At 54.6% G+C, this 7,241-nt stretch overlaps 1 long non-coding RNA gene and 4 other non-coding genes across 5 annotated transcripts; 1 reads left to right on the plus strand and 4 right to left on the minus strand.

Annotated features, from left to right (window-relative positions):
- Window positions 1-4,184: 4,184 nt before the first annotated feature.
- On the minus strand, window positions 4,185-6,372 carry LOC107183923. The gene is made up of 2 exons (XR_001514749.1): window positions 6,055-6,372; window positions 4,185-4,727 (listed from the first exon to the last, which is right to left on the minus strand). It is a non-coding gene; the product is annotated as an uncharacterized LOC107183923 (long non-coding RNA).
- Window positions 4,769-4,840, minus strand: TRNAA-UGC. Its single transcript has one exon. It is a non-coding gene; the product is annotated as a tRNA-Ala (tRNA).
- Window positions 6,000-6,071, minus strand: TRNAD-GUC. Its single transcript has one exon. It is a non-coding gene; the product is annotated as a tRNA-Asp (tRNA).
- Window positions 6,300-6,371, plus strand: TRNAA-UGC. The gene has a single exon. It is a non-coding gene; the product is annotated as a tRNA-Ala (tRNA).
- Window positions 6,373-6,765: 393 nt separating the features above from the next.
- On the minus strand, window positions 6,766-6,838 carry TRNAF-GAA. The gene has a single exon. It is a non-coding gene; the product is annotated as a tRNA-Phe (tRNA).
- Between the last annotated feature and the right edge of the window lie 403 nt (window positions 6,839-7,241).

Genomic DNA, 7,241 nt, shown 5'->3' on the forward strand with positions numbered 1-7,241 from the left:
GCCTCTTGTGGGGGGCGGGGGGGGGCGGAAAATACCACGAAAAAGGAACCCCACTCAGAACACAGCGGCCAGGGCCCTGCTGTTCTGTCCGCGTCTGAACATTTGCATCACGAGCAGAACACAACCGCTCCCGCTTAAAAACAGCCGGTCCCACCCCCTAACCTCCTGGGGCTTTTAGAAATCACCATGGCAACACAGACATAACAAAACTGAACCATCCTCATTAAGCATTTAAGTTATATATATATATAGATTGATTTCAGAGAGGAAGAGAGAGAGACAGCAATAGCAACGATGAGTGAGAATCACCGACCGGCCGCCCCACCCTGCCCTGCCCCGAATGGAACCGCGACCCCCCCGGGTTCGAGGTCGATGCCCGACCCCTGAGCCACACTGGCCCGGCTGACCCTGTTTTACGAGCACAGCGCAGCGTGTCCAGTGTGTCGGGGGTGGGGGTTCTTAGAGACCCTGGCATTGAAGGAGAGTGACGGGAGGAAAACCAGGTGGTCACTGACTCCAATGCCGTCTCCTTGGGGGCTACCCTGGGACCAGGAGTCACTCAGAGCAGCCGACTTAGATCTGAGGCCTAAACACCACAGGGAGAGGGGAGAGCAAGGAGCCTTCTTAGGAGAGAGTGACTGATTGTAGGAAAGACACGTGGGGAAGAGGACGGGTGGGAGACACGATCGCTCGTGACCAAGTGGGGTGTCCTCTCCTAGCCTCAGTCCTGCGACAGGAGTCCGCTGGTCGGTGAACCCCCGAGGGGACCTCACGCCTCTCAGCTCCTGGGGGAGACTGTCGGGCAGCTAAGGGGACCCGGGGAACGACTCTCCCGCGTTTGCTGTTTTCCAAGTGCCTTCAGCTCAAAATTATATGCAAGTGGTTCAGTTGGTTGAGTCGCCCCAGCAACTAGAAAGTGTGTGGTTGGCTTCCCGGTGGTCGGGCAGGGCACATGCCCGGGTTGTGTGGGTTTGAACTCTCTCTCTCTCCCTCTCCTTGTCCCCTCCTCTCTCTCTCAAATCAATAAAAGCATTAAAAACAACAACAAAGTGGCCTATTTGGGGGCGGCACATTCTACCTTCCACATCCACACTGTTACGCAGCCACCTCCACACCCGTGTTCGTCTTGCAAAACTGACCTCTGGCCCATTAGCCAACTCTCCGTTGCCCCATCCTCCCGCCCAGGGCAGCCACCACCCCACTTCCTGTCTCTGGTATGAAGCTGACGTCTCCAGGGACCTCATCGCAGGGGTTTGGTGTTGCTGTTGATGTTTTTGTATGTAAAATAAAATGGTGTTAGACACGATTGTTTCCCAAGATTCACAACAACTTTTCTAGGAGGCTCCGTTTCCCAGCACAGGCCTGATGTGATTTTTTTTTCTCTCTTTAGGGTATTCCCGGCCCTCCCCCCCCCCCCCCCCCCCACCCCCCCCCCCCGTCATTGTGTATTGATGGGGGGGGAACCTATTATCTGATAGAGCACCTGAATTAATTTGAAAAAATAATCCTACTATTTTAAATCTTAGGACACATATACTTACATGAACCGGGGGTTAAGTTTCTCATATGAGAAGAAGGGGTGAGGTTTTTCTTAAGTTTTCCTTTCAAGGCCTGTGCGGAGCGATTGAGGAGATGACCCCGCTGTGAATCCAGCAAACAGAACCGATAAGCAGGGTCGGACTGACCCCCCAGGAGTCAAAACATCATCTCCTCACCATCAGCGCCGCACGATCATCTCCTCACCAGCATCTCCCCCACATCATCTCCTCCCGATCATCTCCTCACCAGCATCTCCCCCACATCATCTCCTCCCGATCATCTCCTCACCAGCATCTCCCCCACATCATCTCCTCCCGATCATCTCCTCACCAGCATCTCCCCCACATCATCTCCTCCCGATCATCTCCTCACCATCATCTCCCCCACATCATCTCCTCCCGATCATCTCCTCACCAGCATCTCCCCCACATCATCTCCTCCCGATCATCTCCTCACCAGCATCTCCCCCACATCATCTCCTCCCGATCATCTCCTCACCAGCATCTCCCCCACATCATCTCCTCCCGATCATCTCCTCACCAGCATCTCCCCCACATCATCTCCTCCCGATCATCTCCTCACCAGCATCTCCCCCACATCATCTCCTCCCGATCATCTCCTCACCAGCATCTCCCCCACATCATCTCCTCCCGATCATCTCCTCACCAGCATCTCCCCCACATCATCTCCTCCCGATCATCTCCTCACCAGCATCTCCCCCACATCATCTCCTCCCGATCATCTCCTCACCAGCATCTCCCCCACATCATCTCCTCCCGATCATCTCCTCACCAGCATCTCCCCCACATCATCTCCTCCCGATCATCTCCTCACCAGCATCTCCCCCACATCATCTCCTCCCGATCATCTCCTCACCAGCATCTCCCCCACATCATCTCCTCCCGATCATCTCCTCACCAGCATCTCCCCCACATCATCTCCTCCCGATCATCTCCTCACCAGCATCTCCCCCACATCATCTCCTCCCGATCATCTCCTCACCAGCATCTCCCCCACATCATCTCCTCCCGATCATCTCCTCACCAGCATCTCCCCCACATCATCTCCTCCCGATCATCTCCTCACCAGCATCTCCCCCACATCATCTCCTCCCGATCATCTCCTCACCAGCATCTCCCCCACATCATCTCCTCCCGATCATCTCCTCACCAGCATCTCCCCCACATCATCTCCTCCCGATCATCTCCTCACCAGCATCTCCCCCACATCATCTCCTCCCGATCATCTCCTCACCAGCATCTCCCCCACATCATCTCCTCCCGATCATCTCCTCACCAGCATCTCCCCCACATCATCTCCTCCCGATCATCTCCTCACCAGCATCTCCCCCACATCATCTCCTCCCGATCATCTCCTCACCAGCATCTCCCCCACATCATCTCCTCCCGATCATCTCCTCACCAGCATCTCCCCCACATCATCTCCTCCCGATCATCTCCTCACCAGCATCTCCCCCACATCATCTCCTCCCGATCATCTCCTCACCAGCATCTCCCCCACATCATCTCCTCCCGATCATCTCCTCACCAGCATCTCCCCCACATCATCTCCTCCCGATCATCTCCTCACCAGCATCTCCCCCACATCATCTCCTCCCGATCATCTCCTCACCAGCATCTCCCCCACATCATCTCCTCCCGATCATCTCCTCACCAGCATCTCCCCCACATCATCTCCTCCCGATCATCTCCTCACCAGCATCTCCCCCACATCATCTCCTCCCGATCATCTCCTCACCAGCATCTCCCCCACATCATCTCCTCCCGATCATCTCCTCACCAGCATCTCCCCCACATCATCTCCTCACCATCATCTCACCCACATCATCTCGTGGCCAGACAATAGCTGACATCTGCAGACCCCCAGGGCTGCCTCACCCCTGCCGCTTCCCCTTTCCAGTCCCGCCCCCTGCACCTGCTGAAAGGCAGGTTTTGATGCCTGAAAGCGCCCTGTCTTCTTGGTGGGCGGGCCTCCTCAATAAGCGCCTCATAGGATTCAACCTGCCTTCGTGGCCGGACACAGCGACAGGCAGCCCGAGCCCACCCGGGGGTTCCCGGTGACACGATTAGAAATACGTAATGGCCAGCTACAAAGTAAAGCAGAAGCCTGTCATTAGTTTCACGCGAGGCCTCATCAATTTAACTCCAACCTTTGCTTGTTTACAAACGGGAGCTGCCACCCCTACGCCACCAGCCACCGCCCAAGGGTGAGTCACTTCAGGAATTTCAGTTTCATCTCAGAAATGAAGGCTTTGCAGCGTCTCTCCAGATCTAAGGTGGGATGTTTTTAATTTTTTGGAGCGTGGGTGGGATGTTTTAAAATGTGAGCTGGCCTGGCCGGTGTGGCTCAGGGGTTGAGCATCTACCTATGAACCAGGAGTCACAGTTCCGTTCCCGGTCAGGGCACAGGCCCGGATCTCGGGCTCAATCCCCAGTGGGGGGCGTGCAGGGAGCAGCTGATCAATGATTCTCTCTGATCATCGATGTTTCTATTTCTTTCCCTCTTCCTTCCCCTCTGAAATCAATAAAAATATATTAAAAAAACACACAAGTGTGGAGTCAAATGAGACAGATTGATGGACAAGGATCCATTATTACTGCAGACAAAGAACTGGACTCGTAGGATGCAACAGGACCCCTTCATTTAATGAAAAATGGCTTTCATTTTTAGTGATTAAATGCAGTGTACACGTATAAAGAGTTCATGCACTTCATTCATTCACTCATTCATTCATTCATTCTGGTCCTGTTACTGATGAAGCAGGGAGCAAGCCCTCTGCTGGGAAAGCCAGTCTCCTTTGGGCGGCTCCCTCTGAAAAAGGCTGTTGCTGGCAGCACAGAGGGCGAAGGGCAAGGCCGGCACAGACCTCTGACCACGGACTACACATCACCCCGGCGGCGGGAATCAGCCCCACCCCGCAGGCCTCTCTGCAGGCGCTGTCACTGCCCAAGGGGACACTCTGCCCAGGGTCGCTGTGGTTCCCACCATCACGCCTGTTCTGCCTTCTCCACGTTGTCCTGCGAGTTGCTCCCGTTCGCCTCCTCCAGCAAAAGCACCTCTGGAACGTTCCAGGCTTGAGGAAGGACGGATCTCCACTGTGGGGGAAACCGCACCTCCAGGTGGTGGCAGGAGGAGCTACACCTGTTATGGCCGCATCGGGGTAGGCGCTTTAAGGATGAACAGAAGAAGAATGAGAAAAATAATGTAATGGAGATGCCGGGGATCGAACCCGGGGCCTCATACATGCAAAGCATGCGCTCTACCACTGAGCTACATCCCCCAGCCCTGTACTGCTGCTTTCTGGAATTCTCTGCTAGAGTCTCGTCTTAAAACCTTTTTTCCTGAATAAATTTTATACATTTACATGTGCAGTGCCCTTTTTTTTTCTAAGTAAATTCTATACATTTAAATGCGTAATGCACCAAGGCTGCAGGCTCCATCCCCAGTCAGGGCACAGGCAAGAAACCACCAGTGAACACATGAATACAAACTGAGGAATAAAACAGACCCAGACGCACAGAAGCAGGGGACAGGTGGGCCAGTCTCAGAGAGAAGGCGTGGGTGGGAGAGGTTAATAAAGGCCCTGTTTGCATATATGCAGAACCCGTAGACACCGACAATGGTGTGGTGAAGGCCTGGGGGGGGGGGCAGGGGGGGGGGGGTCAATGGGAAAATGAAAAGGGGGGGCATCTGTGATATTTTAATCAAGAAAGATAAGTCTTAAAAAAACACAGTAAGGGGAACAACAAATCGATGTTTTTTTCTCCCAAAGAGGCCTGTTTCTCATAACCTCACAGCCGGAGTTCTAGCCGATGCTGGAACCAGGAGCAAAAGCGAAGAGGCCTCGTCTTTTTGTTTGTTTGTTTTTGGGGGAGGTGCAGGAATGAATTTTAAAAAAAAAATCAAATCTCTAGGGGAGCGCTGGTGAATAACAGTATATAAAGCTCTGCCTACTCCACTGTGTGCGCACCAGCAGAAGGCTGGTCCCCTTCCGTCACCACGCCTCTGAACCCCGACCTCTTCCCCCTCCAGCCCCCTCTGCTCGGGTGACACCATCCGGGTGCACACAGGCCTGTTCTTCGTTTGTTTTCTGTTTCACAAAACAGAACTATCCTTACTGTACAGGACAGGCTCTGGTACTCCATTCCATACTATTTTCCTTTTAATCCTCACCCAAGGATATGTTTTCATTTATTTTATGTATTTGTTTACTTATTTATTTATATAATCGTAATCGTTATTGTTGAAAGTATTACATATTTCCCCTTTTTTACCCCCTTGACGCCCCCCGTCCCCAACCTCCCAGTCGCCCGGTCCCAGGCCCTCACCACCCCTCTTGCCTGCGTCCGTGAATTACGCATCTATACATACAAGGCAAACAGGCCTATTATGGAACGTTGCTCCTACAAAACCAAACAACCCGGTAAAAGATACACAGCCTCCCCGTCGGGGAATCGAACCCCGGTCTCCCGCGTGACAGGCGGGGATACTCACCACTATACTAACGAGGACGAGCCATGCTAGAGCCCCTCCACACCTGTCCCTATAGAAACCGCCTTCTTCCGCTGCCTCGCGCATCGCTCCCCGCGGTCTCCGCCTGCGTCGGGGGGCGGGCGGGCTTCTCCCCTGCGCGGAGGGACCTGCTCCGGTCCTCGGAGGCGCTGAGCACCCCGAAAGGAAGGAACACGTGCAGGTGGAGAAAGGCCGCCACTTCCTGCATCCGCGGGGCCCGGAGGGCGGGGGATGTAGCTCAGTGGTAGAGCGCATGCTTTGCATGTATGAGGCCCCGGGTTCGATCCCCGGCATCTCCAACTTTTTATTTTAAAATCTCTCCTTCAAGGAGTTCAGCTGTTCACATGCCCCGGAGGTCGGCCCGCCTTATCTTCCCCCGCAGCTCCGCGCGCCTGATGTAGCTGCGCCCGCGCCCGCAGCAGAAATGAGCTCAGGCGGCGGGAATGGAGGAGCAGCCGACAGACACGGGGCAGTTCATCAGCTTTCACGACATAAAATAAATGAGGGTCGAGGAAACGCTTGCTCCTGTTGGATTTCCCCAGACGGGACGCACCGAGAGGTTTCCAGCCGCTCGGGCTCCCGGGGGAAACTCGGAGCTGTTCAAACAAGAAAAGCGAATCCCCCTTTATTCTCTCCACTCGCTTATTTCCACCGCGCTAGGGGGGAAAAGAAAGAAAAAAAGAAAAGGAGAGCTGCCGAAACCCGGGATCGAACCAGGGACCTTTAGATCTTCAGTCTAACGCTCTCCCAACTGAGCTATTTCGGCCGCTGTAGTCAGGCGCCGCCCGGTCCCTCCCATGTTGTTCTCAACGGCGCAGCGTCATCGCATCCGCCCTGGAATCCGGACGGCGAGACGAAATCAGCCGCATCCACCCTGCGGGGCCGGCCCCCACCTGCAGGCAATGCCCCTTCTCGGCCTTCAAGGCCACCGCCTCCCGGAAGCTTTCCCTGATCACGCCTCCCAGCACGACCTCAGCCCCCTATTGGGGATTGTTCGCTTAGTTATTGGTCCCCCCTCCCCCCAGCAGGAAAGCCCTCTGTCTGGGTCACTGCAGGGCCGAGAGCCGTGCCTGGAACATGACCTGTGCTCCATAGACAGTGTGAATTCATAAGCGAATGGATGGATGGATGGATGGATGGATAGATGGATGGATGGATGGATGGATGGA

This window comes from Myotis davidii, unplaced genomic scaffold (genome assembly GCF_000327345.1).
Source record: "Myotis davidii unplaced genomic scaffold, ASM32734v1 scaffold43, whole genome shotgun sequence".
Classification (NCBI taxonomy): domain Eukaryota; kingdom Metazoa; phylum Chordata; class Mammalia; order Chiroptera; family Vespertilionidae; genus Myotis; species Myotis davidii.